Below are 21,232 nucleotides of genomic sequence, written 5' to 3'. Positions count from 1 at the left end.
ACCTGAATCAATCACCCAGTTTCGGAGTCCACAGCAGAGAAAAAGGCCCTTTGGCCCATCAAATCATTACCAGTCAAGAAACTGTTCAAGTGTCATTTCCAGCACTTTTCCCAGAGACGTGTCCGAAATGGCATCACATTTAAACAGAAATTACTGATAAAAGTCTGCACGCCTGGCACCATCTGCGGAGAGAATAGATCTAAGGAAGGGAAACTCGACACGAAAAGTTAACTCTGATTTCTCTTCAGATGCTGCCTGACCTGCAGAACTTTGTCAACAATTTCTGTTTTGTTTCTGATATACAACATCCGCAGTTCTTTCAGTGTTTATTTTATACATCTAAACAGCAGTGGAAAGTTATGACGGTTTTCACCTCTCCCATATTTCCAGGCAGTGAATTTCAGATTCCCACCATCTGAGTGAAAAAAAATCCTCACATCTCATCTAAACTGCCTGTCCCTTACCATTAATCCTTGCCCCCCCCAGCTGATACTGATTCCACCACCAAGAAGAGAGATTTATTCTTGTTTATTCTGTCTATTTCCTCATAAATGTACACATCACACTCATGTCCTCGCCACCCTCCCCTCTCCCCCACTCCTCAGTGTATAACAAAAACAGAAGTTGCTGGAAAAGCTCTGCAGGTCTGGCTGGTTTCAATGTTTTGCAGGAATAACAAAGTCATTTTGTTTCTCTACAGCACCATCTTCTTTTTATTTTCTTGAGATTATCTCTCTTCCTCCTCTGCTCGGATTATCATTCATCCCTTCCCTTGCTATTCAGCTGGTAACATTTCACCAGTTCCTACGTGCCACAGCGAAAAATCACAATGGCCTCCTCAGAAGTCAGACAGAGGATGAAACCTATAAGAGTACGCTTTGTCATTAATTACTTCCCCAGAGCGGAGAGACTGCACCATGTTCTCCACAGCCTTCAACATGTCATTGATGATGACCAGCATCTTGCCAAGATGATCCATACACCTCCACTTCTAACCGTCAAACAAACGCCAAACCTTAATCAGACTGTTGTTCGCAGCGAGCTACCCAACCTTCAGGACAACATCGAACACAACACCACACAACCCTGTCACTGGTGCCTCTGAAAAATGTCAGATCATTGACATGGATACAACCATCAGATATCTGGCCAACACCCACCACATAAAGGGAGATACTTATGTGGTAGGGCCAACATTATCGAACTCACACAGTGCAGGCAAGAATGCCCCAGGCATGGTATTTTAGTGAGACCGTGCAGACGCTATGACAATAGATGAATGGGACTCTGTGCAACAATTGCCAGACAAGAATGTTCCCTCCCAGTTGGGGAACACTTCAGCAGTAAAGTACATTAAACTTCCGATCTTCAGGTAAGCATGCAACGTGCCTCTGGAGATACATGACAAAGCAGAATCACTGAGCAGAAACTGATAGCCAAATTCCATGTCCATAAAGATGGCCTGAACCATGATCTTAAGTTGATGTTGTGCAACGTGATCCCGCTGTACTGTTCTGTTTCTGTAAAATCTTTCTTATTGTCCTATCTTGACACCATCACCTTGATAAATTGTTGTGACCTCTCTACCTTAATTAGTTAGTACTGTTTTGGATTATTTATTACGTTTTTTAGACTATCAGCAAGCGATTCTTATACCGAACACATAATTCCAGCCATGACAAGGTGTGGAGCTGGATGAACACAGCAGGTCAAGCAGCACCTTAGGAGCAGGAAAGCTGACGTTTCAGGCCTAGACCCTTCATCAGAAATTTGGCCTGATGTCTTCATACAGCTCCACACCTTGTTATCTCGGATTCTCCAGCATGGTCGGCACAACATTGTGGGCTGAAGGGCCTGTTCTGTGCTGTACTGTTCTATGTTCTATGTTCTATCTGCAGTTCATATTATCTCTGACGTAATTCCAGTCATTTGGTTTGTGCCAGCACAACCTTACTTTTAGTTTGTTTTTGTAATTATCTGCCTCATTTAATCGGATTAAAGGTCATCCCTTCGCCTGTTGTTCAGCTGTTGACACTTTACTCACACCGTTTCACACTTTAGATCACCTGCAGAGACTGTTTATTGGAGACTGCACGCAAACCATTTGTACGATCTTTTGAACTCTCTGTCCTTGATCTCTCTGCCCATAAAATCTGGCAATGGAGATTGGAGAGCGAGGTCAAACCCTGCTGCTTGTCCCAGTCTCACTCCGTGTGGAGCTGGGGAAGAGAGAATCATTGATGGATGTGTTTTGAATTCAATCTTGTTGTAGCTTTTTCATGGGTTAAATGCAGGTCGGTGGTCACTCAAATTGCTTGATCCAAAATAACGAAAGTTGTGTGCCTGGATGGTCTCAAACACCCGACTTTTCAGTTTACACCTAATGCTGACCGGTTGAGCCATAAAAACTGGCATCAACAAGCCATGCAAAATCCGCTAAAGCAGGGTGTTAGCGGAGTTCTGAAGGGCCGTTGTGAAGCCAGAGCTCTTGTTGTTTTCAGAGTCTGTTGCCCATTTTCCCACTTTCAGCACCGAGAGTATCAGAGGCCCAAGGAGCCTCAATCACCCAGAAAAAACTGTAATCGTTGCAAACTTGAAGTTGCCCAGCTCCTTCGTTGTGACTGCCTGAGGTAGATCACTCATGATTTTGGTTACCAGTAGGATTCAAACCCATGCCTCGACAGAGACTAGAGTTTAAATGCATCGATTTTGTTCGCAAGTCAAACTATCTACAAACAATTACTGCAGCCTGGCTGTACAGTCCCGTTCATATAGCTTCTTCATCAGATCCTCCTTGTCGATCTTTTCCAAAATCTTAAAGTTGTTTTTCCTGGCCCGTTTTCCCTCAACTACTGTGAACTTATTGTATTTATTTGCTTTACCTAAACCAATTATGAGCCCATAAGAGCTGTCAAATCTCCCTGCAACTCCAGTTGGTCCATCACATCACAAATCCCTCAGTCCTGAAACTTTCTGGTTTCTGAATGAATCTACCTCCTCTGAGGATCCTCCCCTCCTTCACAATGTACGATAATCTCTGTTCTGAGTTTACCTGGTCATCCTCGGCCAGGAGGAGGGATGTTGTGAATTCCTGAAATAAAAGAGAGGTGTTGGAGCACCCAGTAAGCCTGGCAACCTCTAGGAAGAGAGAAATAGTGTTAATGTTTAGAACCAGTTATTATACTTTTATGTCTGCACTGATAGGGAGTGATTTTTGAAGCTTCTTTCATTGAGGCTCATATGAGGACATACATATAAAATATTAAATCAAACAAAAGGGAATAATTTGTGTGTCTGATTTCTAACCTAGACTGACACTGTCCTTACTAAACTTCTTTTACAGAATGTATAAAATGTCACAGACAGGAAACTTTAAACAAACATCAAATCAAATTTGGCATGAGCAATCGATTATTCACAAACTGGACATTGTTGGCCTTTTGAGTGTAAGTATTGAGGTCCCTGTCATTACCACTCACTACATGTAATTTTTCCATTGCAACCTTCATGTTGATCTAAGTCTGACATCTGTATCCCATAATCCATTTCTTTGCTGTGAATGTGAACCCGTTTTGCCGACATTGCCTAAAACAACAGTAAACAGTAGAGCTCTGACAAACTTCCCTTCAGCTTCAGTTAATCCCCGACATCAAAATTCTTTCAATTTTTGGCAAAGGAACAGGTCTGCTCCCTCTCAGCGACCCTCCGTCCTTCCCAATGTGTGGGTGATCTCTGGTTTGCACAAACCCAGATGCTCTGTGTTCCTGTGTGTGATGTCATCATGCAGCAACAGTAGCACAGTGACATCGCCTGTTCCTTAGGGATTTCCTCAACTGAGATATTTTTCTTGAACTCCAGTACTTCTGATATCTTTCCAGCTGCAGATGCAACAGGAGAATCTCAAATAGTCAACAGTGACCTGGTGGAGTATTTTTGACCATTCGTCAACAATGTTGAGTTTTTGTGCTGTGCCTGTTACCTGTGAGAGGTTCTGTAGCTCTAGGGCTGGTGTGTCTCCTTTAGTATGGATCTGAATCCATTTCAGCATATTGCTCTGTTTCACTTCTGCCTTCTGTCTGTCTCTAATATTGTGTGACTACCTTTCTGTTTAATGCTTCTGTCACTCTATCAGATTACGTCTCCATGAGGTTTCCACCACATTACTTTGATCAAACCCGATGGATTTAGAAGCTTTGTCTTCCCACAGTATGTTTCATTGTCAAGAATTATTCTTCATGCAGTCCTTTTCTGTTCTGTTTCTGAGCTTATATTACCCAATACGTGCTGCACCATGCCATTCATTCAACATTTCCTGATATATGAACTTTGGATCACTCTCCACAGGTATCAGTAACTATTGCCAATCCTTAGTTACATCTGGAGAGTTTGATGTTTGACCTTTCTGAACCATTGCAGTCCGTGCGGTGAAGTCACACTTACAATGATATTAGGTAAGGAGTTACCAAATGATCGTGAAGGATTAGTGATGTTTTCCAAAAGAACAATCTAAATGTTTTCACATTTTTGATTCAATCCAATGATCAGACATATTACACAAGGGTGTCACAAAACAATATTTAATACCAGGCACTTACGAACATATGACAAGTGACCCAAAATTGGCCAAAGAACTAGGTTTCAAGGAATATCCTGAACAAACAAAGGGACTTTGAAAACCTGGGATGATTAGGGAGTAAATTCAAGAGCTTAAGGCCTTGGAAACTGAAAACATGAAAAAGGTGGGAGAGTTAAAACCAGAAATCTACTGGAGGTTGGAAGTCAGGGAGAACAAATGTCTTGAAGGAAAATCCAAAAGAACAGTCGATGCTTGAAAGTAGTAACACAAGCAGAAATTGATGAAAAACTCAGCTTATCTGGCAGTGCTTATGGAGAAAGAGCAGCATTATTGTTTTGTGTCCAGTGACCCTTCTTCAGATATTTCTCAGAGGGGTTTGCAGCTGGAGGCACTATCAAAAGAAGGAGGTATGATGACAAAATTTCAAAATAACGATATTATTTCAATACCTTGGTGCTTTGCCACCCAGAAAGTGTATGTTAATGAACACAGGATGGCAAAACTTGAAGGTGTTGAAATGGGTGGGAGTAAACACACGGGCAGCAGATTTTTGGATCATCTCAAGATTTCAAAGAAGTAGAATTAAGAAGCCGGCCAGGAGTGTGTTTGGGGGTTATGTTGATTGGTAACAAAGGAATGGATGAGAGTTTCTGCAGCAGATGAACTGAGATGTTGTCGATGTTGAAATTGTATGTGGTCTTTCTGGTAATGGGTGTGGGGGTGAGTAATGTGGTTGGAAGCTCATCTTGGGGTGAAATATTGCACCATGACTGTGAGCAATGTGTTACCAGCCAGTTACCAGGGGCAAGGATGGAGTCAATTGTGACAGAGTGGAGTTTGGCTGCCAGCCTGGACTGACATTTAGCATTGTCTATTTAAATGTGATCTACACCCCTTTTCAAACAGGAATGGACTTGGCAGCAGAACTAATTTATGAACCAACTGTCAGCTTTATTGATGCAAAGTGTGGAGATGTTTATCTGTTATTAAGTAAACTACAGTGACAAACTCAGACAGCTATTTCCAGTTGAATGTGGATTATACTGCTTATGTCAATAACTAGCAGTGAAACAACTTATTGGAGTTTTTGCAGCCCCGTTCTTCAAACTGTTTCCTCCGTCTTGGGCTTTTATATTCTGATTCTCGTTGCATTCCATTGCACAGATCTTGCTTGAGAATCTCTTTTATGCTTGTTCTTTTTTTGATTAACCTCCCTCTCTGCCCAATCACAGTTCATATGAACAACACTCACCTCACTTCACCACGTGATGCTCTTCATATTCATAATTATTCTCTTTTCATCTTTCCTGAGGACTGCTAGACCTGTATTTATTACCCTTATTTCACCGCCATTTCTCTATTCGCTGACAGAGCGGTATCAAGAGTATCTTTAGCTTTGAGTTGCAGGAAGCTTTTTCAAACGCGACTTATTAAAAAATAACAAAAGAACTGGGATGTTGTAGACCAGGAACAAAAACAAAGTTGCTGGAAAAGCTCAGCAGGTCTGGCAGTATCTGTGAAGGTAAAAAGACAGAGTTAACGTTTCGGGTGCAGTGCCCCTTCCTCAGAGCGACTTATTAAAACCCCAGGATCGCTAATGTAACAATCTTTCTCATCCAGTTCTCAGTCTCATTTGTCTCAAAATGCAACATTGCGACGACCATCATCAGCCTCTCACAATGACAACACGAAGGACTGCGCATGCTCCAGCTCACAATGGCGTCTGGGTGATTGATGTCAGTGCGCGACCAATAGGAGCACAGGGATGCAGAGCAGGGTCGGGCGGAAATCCCTGCCCATCTAGCCAATCGGAATGACCAGGGGACGGGAATCAGTCCAAACCAAGTGATCATCCACGAGAGCCGTGCAGAGTCGCTGAGATAATAGGGCCTGCAGATGCCGGAGAATCCGAGATAATAAGGTCTAGAGCTGGATGAACACAGCAGGCAAGTTGACGTTTCGGGTCTTAAAAAAAAAGACCCTTCGCTGAGACCAAGATTTTTGCAACTGAGGTAAGAGCATGACACGGTAAAGAAAGCAAAATGGCAGAAAGTGGGAGGGAAGTGATATTCGTATGGGTTTGAAAGTTTTACAGACACTTAGTGCACGTCGGAAAACACACACATTTGAAACTCCCAGACTCACGTTTGCAGAAAACAAATCAATGCCTCAGATGGCGATAGGCCCGTGTGACCATCACCATCTTTATTGGGGGCAATGATCCGCGGGGCGCATGCGCGGCAACTTTGAAACTTTAAAAGGGCCGAGGTGAAGCTGGGCGCATGCGCGGCCGCCTCTGGCTGAAAGTGAGAGAACAAGGTGTGGGGCTGGAGGAACACAACAGGACAGGCCGCATCAGAGGGGCAGGAAAGCTGGCGTTTTCGGGCCTACACCCTTCAGAAATGGGGGAGAGGAAAAGGATTCTGAAATAAATGGGGGGGAGGTGGATAGAAGATGGATTGAGGAGAGGATAGGTGGAGTGAAGACAGACAAATTAAAGAAGGGGTGGAGCAGGTAAAGGTGGGGAGGAGATGGGACAGCCCTGGGAGGATGGACAAGTCGAGGCGGTGGGATTAGGTTCGCAGGTAGGAAATGGGGGTGTGGCTTGAGATGTGATGGGAAGAGGGGATAGGTGAGAGGAAGAACAGGTTAGGGAGGTGGGGATGAGCTGGGCTGGTTTTGGGATGTGGTTGGGGGAGGGGAGATTTTGAAGCTTGTGAAACCCACATGATACCATTGGGCTGCAGGGTTCCCAAGTTGAATGTGAGTTGCTGATCCTGCAACTTTTGGGTGGCATCATTGTGGCACTGCAGGAGGCCCAGGATGGACATCCTGTTGGAGGAATGGGATGGGGCGTTGACATGGTATGCAACTGGGAGGTGCAGTTGTTTATTGTGAACTGAGCGTAGATGTTCTGCAAAGTGGTCCCCAAGCCTCTGCTTGGTTTTCCTGATGTAGAGGAGGCAGTGTATCACATTAGCACCTGCATTCCCCTTGTAGATGGCCCACAGGCCTGACCAATTCTCCTCCACTGACACCCTTTATCTGCTTAGCTGAACTCGTCCTCACTCTCAACAACTTCTCTTTCAATTCCTCACACTTCCCACAAAGGGGTTGGCCATGGGCACAAGCTATGCCTGCGTTTTGTCGGATACGTGGAACAATCCCACTTCCGTACCTACGCTGGCCCTGAAACCCACCTGTTCCTCTCGTACATGGCTGAATGTTTTGGTGCTGCCTTGTGCTCCCACGAGGAGCTTGAACAGTTCATCCATTTCAACACTTATCACCCCAACCTTAATTTCACCTGGACCATCTCTAATACCTCTCACCTTCCTGGACCTCTGTATTTCCATCTTGAGGAACCGTCTAGAAACCAATATCCATTTCAAGCCCACCAACTCTCTCAGCTAGCTAGAATACACTTCCTCACACCTAGCTGCCTGCAAAAATGCCATGCCCTATTCCCAATTCCTTCACCTCCGCTGCATCTGCTCCTCAGATGAGGCATTCCACTCCCGTACATCTCGGATGTCCTCGTTTTTCAAGGACTGCAACATTGTCCCCCGCAGTGGTCGACAACGGCTCCGACCATTTTCCTGCAACTCATCCCTCACACCCAATCCCTGCAATAACAACCAAAAAAGAATCCTCCTTGTCCTCAAATACCACCCCACCAACCTCCAGATCCAACGCATCATCCTCCGACACTTCCACCATCTGCATCCCGACCACCAAAGATTTTTCCTTCCCCACCCTTGCCTGCTTTCTGGAAGGACCACTGCCTCCGTGACTCCCTTGTCCTCTCCACACTCCCCTCCACTCCCACCACGCCTGGCACTTTTCCCTGCAACAGCAGGAAGTGCTGCACCTTCCACCATCCCAGACCCCAAGAAGACTTTTCACATCAAGCGGATGTTCACCTGCACATCTGTCAATGTGGTATACTGCATCCACTGTACCCGGTGTGGCCTCGTCTACCTCGGGGGAAACCAAGTGGAGATTGGGGGACTGCTTTGCAGAACACGTACGCTCAGTTCGCACTAAACAACTGCATTTCCCGGTTGCGAACCATTTCAACTCCCCGTCCCATTCCTCAGATGACGTGTCCATCCTGGGCCTCCTGCAGTGCCACAACGATGCCCCCCGAAGGTTGCAGGAGCAGCAGCTCATATTCTGCTTTGACACCATTGAACATCAGAGTTATGTGGATTTCACAAGCTTCAAAATCTCCCTTCCCCCCCCCCCCCCAACTGCATCCCCAAAACCAGCCCAGCTCATCCCCACCTCCCTAACTTATTCTTTCTCCTATCCCCTCCTCCCCACCTCAAGCTGCACCCCATTTCCTATTGACTAACCTCATCCCTTCTCCTTGACAGGTCAGTCCAGGGAGGATGGACAGATCTCCTCCCTACCTGTCCACCTACACTCGCCCTTACCTGCTCAATCCTTGCCTTTTTAACTTGTCTGTCTCCTCTCCACCTGTCTCCTCTCCATCTTGAAACCACCTCCCCCTATCTCCCTATTTAGTTCAGAACCCTCTTCCCTTCCCCCATTTCTGAAGAAGGGTCTAGGCCCGAAATGTCACCTTTCCTGCTCCATAGATGCTGCTTGGCCTGCTGTGTTCATCCAGCTCCATGCCTTGTTACCTCGGATTCTCCAGCATCTGCAGTTCTTCTTATCTCTTTTCCAAGAGAAATGTTTGTTTCTTCTGGATTTCTTTCCCAGAGTATCGGATCATAGCAGCTCGCGCTGCTCTGACACACTTCTGTGCTCCCTGATCTCCACCTCTTTCTCAGTGTCTAATCTCTTCAGTCTCTAATGATGGATATATTTGATCTTTGTTTAGTGTTTTACTTTTACGTCCTTATACCTTTTTGTGAATAATTTTTCCACTCTTGCCTACCCCTTGACCATGTGCTGCACTCGACCAGATTAATTTTTTGAACAGTATCTTTCACTGTCTAGAAATTTTTCCAGAAAGAGAGTGCATTTTTCTTCCATTTCAGACCACCAAATTCTACAGCATTTTTATTCTGTGTCATTCATTTTGCACTTCTGCAGCATTTACTCTGTTTCTTCTTCCACAGATACCAGCGATCGTTGCCAAAGCCCTGTTCCCTGTGGAGAAGGTGATGTTTAACTTTCGTGTCATGCTGCAGTTCGTATGATGAAGATGCTCCCACAATGTGGTCATTTGAGAAGTTACAGATCAGTCATCTAGTGATACTAAAGAGCTGATGGTGTATGTCCAAATCAACAAACAATTTTTTATTCTTATCATGTTTATAATTTCACAAAAAATATTATCAAGACTCTTGCCGTAAGGCCATATTAGGTCAGGTGACCAGAAAGTTACCAAATTTGCAGGTGTTCATGACTATCTAAAAAGGAAAGCAAACCTAAAAGGTATATCATGGGAATTCCAGACCATGTTGCCTGGCAACTGTAGAAACTGCTTCACTTTTGGGAGGCTATGATTAAACACATTGTTGGAGTCTGGAACTAAATGAGTTGTTCAAGTCTTGAAGGTTGTGTGATGCAGGGAGATAGGGCTCATCACAGCCAGGAATTAAATCAAGGATGAGAATTTTAAATTGTTCCTTATGAATAGGAGCCTTTGTGGGTCAGGGAGCACAGCAGTGATGGTGAACAGGTCTTGGTGCAAATGAACTTGTGTGCAGCAGAATTTTAGGTATTCTTGAGGTTATAGGGATGTTGAATGTGGGAGGCCGACTGGCAGTGAGTTTGGATAGTTATGTGTAGAGGTAACACAGGAATAGATGAGCGGTTTAGCAGATGAGCTGATACTAAGGTGCCATTGTCAGGTCACTGTGACTGAAGTGGAAATAAGTGGCTTTGGTGCAGGGCTCTGCTGTTGCCTTCACTTCACCTCAAGAATTCAGCTGTTTGTGAATTTGTGGATCAAGTCTGTCATAAGATCAGGAGCTCAGTGCCTGGCATGACCCAAACTGAGTGTCACTGAGCAGGTTACTGCTGAGTAGGTGGTGCTTATTATTGACAACACCTTCCATCACTTTACTGATGATAGAGAGTAGATTGCTTGAGGGGAAATTGGTCGGTTGGATTTGCTGTGTTTTTGTGCTGAGCAAACCTGGGCAGTTTTCCAAATTGTCAGTAGATGCCAGGACTGAAACAGTTTGGCTTGGCGGCTAGCAAGCTCTAGAGCACAAGTCATCGGTATTATTGCCAGTGTGTTGCCAGGATCTGTAACCTTTGCACTTTTCATCCACTTATTAATGAATCAAATTGGATGAAAACTCATCTCTGCTGGGGACCTCCTGCAGAAGGCTGAGATGGATCATCCAGTTAGCACTTCTGGCTGAAAATTGCTTCAATCTTATCTTTTGCATGGATAGGTTGGGCTCCTCTGTCATTAAGGATGGCGATTTTTGGCATGCTTCTTCCAGTGAGTTGTTTAACTGTCCATCACCATTCACAACTGGGTGTGGCAGAATTGCAGAACTTAGATCTGATCTGTTGGTTATGGGGTGGCTTCGATCTAACTCTCTTGCTGCTTATGTTATTTGGCATGCAGATAGTCCTGTTTGGTAGTTTTACCAGGTTGGCACCTTATTTTTAGGTATGCCTGGTGCTGTTCTTGGCATGCCCTCCGTTACTATCCATTCAACCAGTGTTGATCCCTGGATCAATGGAAATGGCTGACTGTAGGATATGCTGGGCCATGAGGTTACACATTGTGCTGGAGAAGGTCTGCTACTGTTGAAGTCTCTCTCAAAGCCTCATAGATATCTGGTTTTGAGTTCCTGTGTCTGTTCCAAGTCTGTCCCTTTCAGCCGAAGTTTGTGCAACCCAATACAATGGGGGGTAGTCTCAAGTTTAAGATGAGGCTTTGTCTCCACAGGACTGTGCGGTGGTCGCTGTTATCAATCCTGTCATGGACAGATGCCTCTGCAGCTGGGAAATTGGTGACGATGGGATCAGCTATGTTTCCCCGTTTGGTGCGTCACCACCTGCTGCCGTCCCCACCAGGCAGCTTTGTCCTTTAGGACCCGACCAGCCTGATTGGTAATCCTCCTGCAAACTACTCCTGAAGGTGGGCATTGAGTACATTTAGTGCCATTCACACTCTCAGTGCTTCCTCCAAGTGCCATTCAACATGGAGTTTTTTAAATTAAAATTCACTGTTGGGATGTGGAAATCACTGGCTGGACCAGCGTTTATTACCTGGAAGGCAGTTAACAGTCAACCACATTGCTATGTGTTTGGAGTCACATGTCATCCAGACCAGGTAAGGATGGCACATTTCCCGAAAGGACACAAATGAACCAGATGGGTCTTTCCTGATAATTGGCAATGGTTTCATGGTCATCATTAGACTGTTAATTCCAGATCATTATTTCATTCAAGTTTCACCATCTGCCATGGCAGGATTGAAACCCATCTGCTGACATGGGATTTGAGCGCAGACTTCTGTTGTACATTTTAATATTCGGGATAAAAGTTAAATTCATCAGGTTTGTTCACTCACTTTTAAATATCACTAACACAGGCATTCTTTGCAAAACACTGTCCATCATCCTGTCTCCTCCATCCTCCCCTCCAACAGCAAGTGAGGGAGACACATGGAGTTTCTATGTCACTAAGATTGAGACAATCCAATCAGCTGCCTCTGCTGCTTCCCTCTCTTCCATGAGCCCACCAAACCAAATTGCCTGGCACGTTGCTCCTCGTTTTAGGCTTTAACTTGCATCTTTCTCCAGTCTCATGTCAAGCCTTATCAGAGCTCATCTGAACCCTTTTGCCCTATTCTCACTAAACTACAAATATTCCAACTCTTATTTCTCCTCCTTGCCTCTCCCCATGAAAATTCACCAGATATTGTTACTTTTTCTGTCTGTTTCTTTTCTGGTTATGTCCTTCTCACCCATTCTGTTTAAAACCAATGTTTGACCTCACCATCATTGGAAAATCCCACTCCATCTCCCCTCTCTCTTTCCTGTCTGAAATCCATGTAGTCAAGGTCCCTCAAGGATCTATCCTTGGCCCATGTTGTTTCTCACCAACATCCTGCCAGGAGGTGAGATCTTCCACAATCACTGTTAACTTTCACATGCATACTACAATGTTCAGATCTAACTCACCTCCATCACTTTGCTCCACTGTTACTCGATTATAAAACTGCTTATCATACTTCCACTACTTGATTAGCTGAAATTTCCTCCAATAACACTTTGTGATAGTTAAACACATTGCCTTCAGTTGTTATTACAAATTATTTTTCCTTACTACTGTACTGAATCCATCCCTCTCATTGGGAACTGTCTGAGGCTGAACTGCACCCTTCTCAATAATGCTGTCATATCTGGCCTCCAGATGAACATCTTACCATACATTGCAATCACAAATGCCAGAAATATCAATCTCAAATGCTCCTTCTCTCCACCTCACTCCAGCTCATTTGCAACTGAAACCCCTTACCCATGTCTGTGTTGCCTTAAGCTTGACGATTCCAAAAGAGAATCCTCTCTTCTCTGCCTTATCAAGAATCTGCTCCCACGATGAGAAATATTCTCTCAGCATTTATCCTGTCAACTCCCTTGAGAATCCTGTATTTTTAATTAGATCCTCTCTCATTCTTCAAAAAAATCTAGTTAGTATATTCCAGACCTGTTTAGTCTTATCTTAAAACATAATCCCTCCAAACCAATGATCATCTTAGTTCAACTTGTTTGAAATGCCTCCAGTGAAGTGATATACTTGCTCGAATAAGTGGACCAAAAAAGCTGCTCACATTCCTCCAGATGTGGTCTTTCCAGCAAGTTGTACATTTGTCCTAAGACATGTATTCCAAACTCTTATACTGCAAACACCTTGACATTAGGGATAACATCCCATGACCCTTCCCGATTACCTGTTGCAACTGTGTGCTCGCTTCATGCTTCCTGCACAATTATTCCTGAATCCTTTGTGTTGCAGTTTTTGACAGTTTTTTTACCTTTTTAAATAACACTGTTCTTTGGTCATCTCCTCAAATAAACAACTTCACATTTTCCCATTTGCCAACTTGTCACCCATGTATCAATGTCTCTGCATAAACTCTAACCCTCATGGAAATTGACCATTATCCCTTTTTGAGATCCTCCCTCATTCTTCTCATCTTTTTGTTGGGAGCACTGGGCAACATGACACATATGTAATTGCTGCCTTTTTAAGGGGCGTTTTTTCAAATGACTGGGAGAAGCTGACTGCCCATTTCTCAGAATCGAGACAACTTGTTCATCAAGTTGCATTGGGCCGGAAAAGCTGATGTCTCATTGTGGCAGTGCAGCAGCACAGAAGGAAAGAAAAGGAAGCAAATCCTGCTGCCTGCATCTCACTAAATCTTGGCCATTCTTTGCCTTGTGTCAAACACCTGTTGTTCTGTTCAGTGACATGAAGCCCCAATGTGGAAATTCCTAGAAACCCAAATAGATTTCCCCCAAATTAACTGTTGACTTCTACAAGGAATAACGTGCAACAGGAACAATGCACAGTTACCCTCGGCCAGGAGGAGGGGATGTTGTGGATTTCTACTCTGACAGTGATGGATTTTCTGAATTTGTGTTACAGGATATTACAAGTGGACTTTCAGGTAGGAAACTCAATAATTGTAACACCAAACTCTGACAGAATTACTCAATTCATCAGGACCTGGATATTCCCATTGTGTGTGAGTATTGTGTTCCTGCTCATTCCCATTTGCCATGTAAAATTTCTCTCTTATTACTCCATTCTCTCAATAGATCTTTCCTACAACTTTCAATATATGTCCTGTAGTCCTTTTTTTTATGGCCAGCTCAGTGTACGTTTTACCATTCTAATGTTTATTTTTTGTAAACACCTCCTATCAAAGGTCCCCTCAAAATCCTTTGTTACAAGGAGATCAATCTTAACTTCTCCAAGCACTTGGTTCCCCAATGACAGTTTGTTTCCTGTGTGTAAGGCACTCATCCAGATTGTGTTGGAACATTTTTCCACTTACCTGCATGAGTACAGACCCAACAATATTAAAGAAAGTGAACATCATCCAGGTGAAGCAGTGTCAGAGTCGTGTCCCATCCACCACATTCAACATTCCCCTCTACACCACTGAGGCAAAGTGGCATCACTGTGCCAAAGGTAAAGTCACCATTGTCCTACCTGACCATAGGGCTGGTTTAACCTGAAGATTACTGCACCCCAGGCGAGGGGAGAGGTTGAGAAGGAGAGTCTGTCTATGGTAGATAGATATTTTCAATATGTACCAGCAACGCCTAAGTCACATGAAAGAATAATGTTTTAAAAAAAACCCTAACCATGCAACAAAAACCCTCTTCCTACAAACCATTCTGTTAAGTCTCCTTTGCCCCCTATCAGGGACCCTCCCGCCCTTCACAGTGTGTGGGGGATCTTTGGTTTGCACAGACTCAGCTCGTCTCTGTTCCTGTCTGTGATGTCATCATGCTGTGACAATGGCACTGAGCCTCACTGTCTGTGAGGGTGGTAGGCACCGAGATCCTCATAGCATTTAAGGCATATTTAGATACACACTTGTGATGCCAACGCAGACATGTCTATGGGCCAAGTGCTGGAAAATTAGATTAGAATAGTTAGGTGGTGGTTTTTAACCAGCCCAGGCTGGATGGGTCACAGCCTTTTTCTGTACTGTCGACCTCCGAGACTCTTCACATAAGATGCCCAGCAATATTTCAGGTCATTTCAGAATATGACATATTAGAATAAATGACTCCTGGTTGGTCAGTATTTTGGGGAGAAAAGTGAGGTATAGACGTAAAGCGGTTTACGTCAATTCTGGGGCCTGAAGCCCAGGAAATTGAAAGTACCGCCATCAAGTGGTTGTATAAAAATAAGGATTGTATTAGAGGAAAGAAATATCGTTCTTGTATCATCCTGTCTCTAATATCGTCCAGCCTCACAAATGGAAGGGTTCTGAGACTGGAGAAGATTACCAAAATAGGGAAAATTGAGCTTGGATGAGATTACAGAAATGGGGAAGATTGTGAGTCTGGAGGAGACCTCAGACAAAGGGAGGTTTGTGAGGCTGACGACAATTATAGAGCTAAAGAAGTTTGTGGGCTGGAGGAGATTAGAGATAAGGTGGTTTGTGAGACTGGAGGAATCTGAATAGATGGTGTGAGTTATGAGGCTAGAGGGGGATTCCAATGATAGGCAGGTCGTGAGGCTGGAGAGGGATTCCAGAGATGTGAAGCGTGTTGAGGCTCGAGGGTGATGCCTGAATTACTGCAGGCAGTGAGGCTCGAGGGCATGATCGGGTGGGTAGTGAGATTTGAGGTATGATTCCTGCAATAGGGAGGGCATTGAGGCGACTGGGCAGATTACCATCCAAACAGAACAGTGGTGTACTTACAGCACATGGAGTGCAGCAGTAATAGAAAGTACCACTTTCTCCAAATCGAATAAAAATGGGCAATCAGTATTAGTCTGTGCAGCAAAGACCACATCCCATAAGTAAATTAAAATTATGGTGGGTCTCTGGCTTGGAGAGAGCTAACAGAAGCTCAGATAATTCTCCATTGTAGCAATGTTTGGTAACTGCAGATTACAACATTCAGATAATTGGCAAATAATGCAGGGTGAAAATGTGAAGATTGTTTGACTCAGCAAGTTCCCAGGCTCTGGAACAGTCTGAATGGCAGCTGGATGCAGATTTAGCAGTTATTCTCAGAAGAGAGTTGGGATTTAACTTTAAGGAATGATGGACAAATGGCGGGGGAATTGGGTCAGATTTGCAGCACCTCCCCAGACTGAGAGTGAACCCTTTGACAGTGTTCCACATGGTAGACTAATGAGTAAAGTTAGATCACACGTGATTCAGGAAGAACTTGCTAATTGGAAGCGGAGTTGGCTTAGTTGTCGGAGAGAATGTGGTGTTGGGGGATTTTTCAGTGGAGGTCTGTGACCAGTGTGTTCCACAGCAATCGGTGCAGGGGCCACTTTTGTTTCTCATTTAGATTAATGATTTGGATGAGAATTTAAGGGACAAGATTAGTAAGTTTGCAGATGATACTAGAGTTAGTGGTTAGTGAAGGTTATTTAAGATGACAGTGAGATCTTGATGAATTCTGTCAATGAGTTGAGGAGTGGAGGATGAAGTTCAATTTGACTAAATGTGAGATATTGTATTTTGGTAAAATGAACAAAAGTAGGACTTGCACAATTGATGGTTGCACCCAGGGTCGTGTTGTGGAACAGAGAAATGCTGAGATTCAGATACATAATTCTTTCAAGTTTATGTAGACAGGCTGGTTAATATGTTGTTTAGCACACTTGCTTTCATTGCTCCGACCTTTTGAGTCTGAGTTGGGATGTTATGTTGAGGTTGTATAGGACATTGTTTTGGCTTCATTTGAGGTATTGTGTGCAGCTCTGGTCGCCCTGTTACAGGAAGGACATTATTGTTAAACTGGAGACAGTTCAGAACAGACTTGCTGGGATGTTGCCAGGAATGGAGGGCTTGATTCTCAAATAGACGGCCAAAGCTAGGACTTTTCTCACCGGAGCATAAGGGGTTAAGGAGTGACCTTACAGAGCTTCATAAAATCATGAGGGCACAGATTATGTGAATACCAAAGGTTTATTCCCAAGGTTGGGTGATTTCAAGACAAGGGGACATGTGTGTAAGGTGAGAGGAGAAAGACATATTGAAAAAGACATGAGGGATATTTTTATTTTTACGGAGTTGCCCATGTGTAGAACAAACTTTCAGAGGAGGTGGCGGATACAGGTACAGTCACATTGTTTTAAAGACATTTGAATAAGGACCTAGATAAGAGGTTTAGAGGAGTCTATGCCAGATGCAGGCAGATGTGATCAGTTTAAATATAAAACTTATTTAATATACATTTCAAAATTCTAAATTGGAGTGAGGCCAACTGTGACACTATTGGGCAAGAACTTCCAAAAGGTGATCGGGAGAGGTAATATGCAGGTCAAGGAATGCTTGGAAAGTGGGAGGCCTTCAAAATTAAAGTAAGGAGAGCCCAGACACAATATGTTCCTGTTCATGTGAAGGGCAAGGCTGGTAAATGTAGGGGATACTGGCTGACTGGAGAAATTGAGGCTGTGGTCAAGAAAAAGAAGGCAGCGCATGTCAGGTATTGACAGCGGAATTGGGTCAATCCCTCTTAAGTACAAGGGCAGGAGGAGTATACTCAAGGGAAATGAGGACGGCAAAAAGGAGACATGAGCTATCTTTGGCAAATTGAGTTAAGGGGAATCCCAAGAGATTCTGAAACTTAATTTAGGACAAAAAAGCAACTAGGGAGAAAATAGGGCCCCTTTGAAGATCAACAAGGCTGTCTGTGTGGAACTGCAGGCTGAGATAGTGAATGAGTATTTCACATTAGTATTTACTGCAGAGAAGGATATGGAAGCTAGAGAACTTGGAGACATAAATAATGAGTTGTGAGAAGTGTCCATATTAGAGGTCTAGGTGCTGGATGTCTTTAAAATGCATAAAGGTGTATTGGTTCCTGGCACCTGATCAGGTCTTACCCACAAACACTGGGAGAAGCTAGGGAAGTAATTGCTGGCCCCTTGCTGAGGTATTTGTATCACTGACACTAGTGAAGTGCCAGAAGGTCGGGTGGCTAATGTGTTGCCACTCTTTAAGGAAAAGCCAGAGGACCATCGACCGTTGAGCCTGATGTCAGTGGTGGGTAAATTGCTGGAGGGGATTCTGAGGGACAGGGTTTGCATGTGTTTAGAGAAGCAAAGACTGATTACGGATAGTCAACATGGCTTTGTGAGTGGGGAATCTTGTCTCACTAACTTGATTGAGTTTTTTGAAGAAGTGACAAAGAAGATTGCTGAAGGCAAAGCAGTGGACACTGTCTGTTATGGACTTCAGCAAGGCATTCACCCAAGCTCCACATGATAGACTGGCTAGCAAGATTAGATCAAATGGAGTCCAGGGAGAGTTACTATTTCAAATAAAACTGGCATGAAGGTAGGAAACAGGATCATGGTTGGGGGTGGGGAGGGATGTGGTTTCAGTCCAGAGAACTATGAACAGCAGTGTGCTGCAAGGATTGGTGCTGGGTCCACTGCTTTTTTATCATTGATACAAATCATGTGGAATGAATATTGGAGGAATGGTTAGTAAGTTTGCAGATGACACTAAAATTGTTGTAGTAGACAGCAAAGGAGTTTACCCCCAAGTACAATGGGAACATAATCATTTGGGTTGATGGGCTGAGGAGTGACAGAAATAAGTTTAGCTCAGATAAATGTGAGCGATTGCATTATGGTAATGAAAATCAGGGCAGGACTTAAACAGTTAATGATGAGGCCCTGGGGACTGTTACACACCAGATACTCCTTGGAGTGCAGGTGCACAGTTCCTTGAAGGTGGATTGCAGGTACAGAGGTAGTGAAGATGATATTTGCTATGCTGCATTTATTGGTCAGTGTATTGAGCGTAGAATTTGGAGGTCCTGTTATAGGCTGAACAAGACATTGATTATGCTGCTTTTGGAATACTCTTCAGCTCTGGTCTCTCTGCTATAGGAATGATGCTGATAAATTTGGCAGGGTGCAGGAAAGATTTACAAGGAAGTTGCAAGAGGTGGAAGTTTTGAGCTGTTGGGAGAGGTTGAATATGCTGGGGCTGTTTTCCCTGGAGCATTGAAGGCTGAGGGGTGACCTTATAGAGGATAATAAAATTATGGTGGGCTAGGGTGAATGGCCAAGTTTGTTTTCCCAGGTTAGAGGAGACTAGAACTCTTAACACTGGCTTAAGCTGAGAGGGAAAGTCTTAAAAGAGAACCAAAAGAACTGCAGATGCTGTAAATCTGGGGGGGAAAAAAAAAGTTGCTGGAAGAGCTCAGCAGGTTTGGCAGCATCTGTGGAAGAGAGAAGAGTTTCAGGTTCTGAGGAAGGGTCACCAGTCCCAAAACGCTAACTCTTTTTTGTTTTTCCTCCTCCACAGATGCTACTCGGCCTGCTGAGCATTTCCAGCAACTTTGTTTTTTATTAATGGGCAAATGGGTGGTGCCTGTGTTGAATGAGCTGCCAGAGGAACTAATGGAAGCTGGTACAGTTACAACATTTAACATGTATCTGCATGGGTACGTAAATAGGAAGGGTTTAGAGGATTGAGTCAAATGTTTTCAAATGGGATCAGATTAATTAAGGATATCTGGTCAGCATGGACAACTGGGACCAAAGGGATTGTTTCGTGCTGTACAACTCTGACTAAGCAGTTTTTTATTTTCATTTCAGATTTCCACAACTTTACTTCTGCACTATTATTCTTCTTTGAAGGATCGAAAGGTAGAGTTACAGATCTATACAATGCCTGTCCTTCCTCCCTGGCTCTCCCACCCCTCTCTTTTGGTAGGTTTGTGCAAACATTGACTGGATCCTTTCCATGGAGGATATCTATGAATTGAATTTGTTCTAATGATAATCCAGCATATTCCCCAAGTGTCGCTCCACGAATGTCCAGAGAATTTCTCAGTTTCACAGTCTGTGTGCTCGTCTGGTTTCTTACTCGCTGCACTTAGTTGCTGATTGAAAGTATAGTCTGCAGTTGGAGAATTCAAGCAGCTCCACATCCAGGTCTGACTGTCACTTTGTTTATCACAACCCAATTTTCTCAGGATTTTGAACATTGAAGGAAAAAGCAGCACTCACATTGGGGAGAAATACACATTGTCTGTGTGTCAGAGTCTGTAAAGATTCGTCTGAAATGTCCTAACACCAGCGCAGTGACACTGGGGAGAGACTCTGGAAACATGCAGATTGCAGGAAGGAATTTCTTCATCCATCCCAGCTAGAAACTGACCACCAGAGTCACACTGGAGAGAAAACATTCACCCGCTCTGATTATGGAATGTGATTCACTGTCATCAAACCTGCTTAAACACCAGGGAGTTCACACTAGAGAGAAACCATGTACTTGCTTGGAATGTGGGAAAGCATTCACTCGGACACCTCAACTGCTGATACATCAGCGAATCCACACTGGAGAGAGACCATTGACCTGTTCTATGTGGAAAAGGCTTTGCTGACTCGAATTCCCTGCTGATACACCAGCGACTTCACTCTGGGGAGAGACCATTCATGAGCTCCGAGTGTGGGAAGGGATTCACTCTGTCATCCAAACTGGTACCACACCAGCGAGTTCAGAGAACCACAGTTGAAGCACTTTGCTGTCACTCTCACTGTCAAATGAACCATGACTTTGGGCTGTTTGTACAGATGTTACTGATCCCTGCTCAATTAAAGGTGCTGGTATTGTGAATAAAATGTTTGTAACAGTTGTGTAAGGTAGAGTTTGGAAATAGCCACGTTGTCACGACACATCGACACATTCACACTGACTGAAGACTATCCACCCGTGCAGTATGTGAAAAGGGATTTCCCAGTTCTTCAGGACTGGTTAACTACCAGCAAATTTCTGAATGGAGTGAGTGAGGTGACCGTAGAAGCCCCCCTGTGGAAGCAGAACATTTAGCCCATCAAGCCCTCACCAAACGTAGGAGGAGCGCTTTACCCAACCCCTCCCTGCGTGAGGTTCCTCCAGGTACTCTGGTGTCCTCCCACCTCCAAAAATGTGCAAATTATGTAGATTGACTATGCTAAATTGCCCATAGTGTCAGGTGTGCA

General features: G+C 44.1%; 1 long non-coding RNA gene across 2 annotated transcripts; it reads left to right on the top strand.

Moving 5' to 3' along the window:
- Positions 1 to 6,373: 6,373 nt before the first annotated feature.
- Positions 6,374 to 20,887, top strand: LOC132210125 (uncharacterized). Of its 2 annotated transcripts, XR_009446328.1 has the most exons (5): positions 6,374 to 6,588; positions 9,667 to 9,821; positions 11,463 to 11,654; positions 14,171 to 14,270; positions 19,844 to 20,887. It is a non-coding gene; the product is annotated as an uncharacterized LOC132210125 (long non-coding RNA). The 2 variants fall into 2 exon arrangements; XR_009446327.1 differs by lacking the exon at positions 11,463 to 11,654 and having other exon boundaries at positions 6,375 to 6,588.
- The last annotated feature ends 345 nt before the right edge of the window (positions 20,888 to 21,232 follow it).

This window comes from Stegostoma tigrinum, chromosome 11, assembly GCF_030684315.1.
Source record: "Stegostoma tigrinum isolate sSteTig4 chromosome 11, sSteTig4.hap1, whole genome shotgun sequence".
NCBI classification, from domain to species: Eukaryota; Metazoa; Chordata; class Chondrichthyes; order Orectolobiformes; family Stegostomatidae; genus Stegostoma; species Stegostoma tigrinum.
This window is presented reverse-complemented; position numbering and strand designations above follow the sequence as displayed.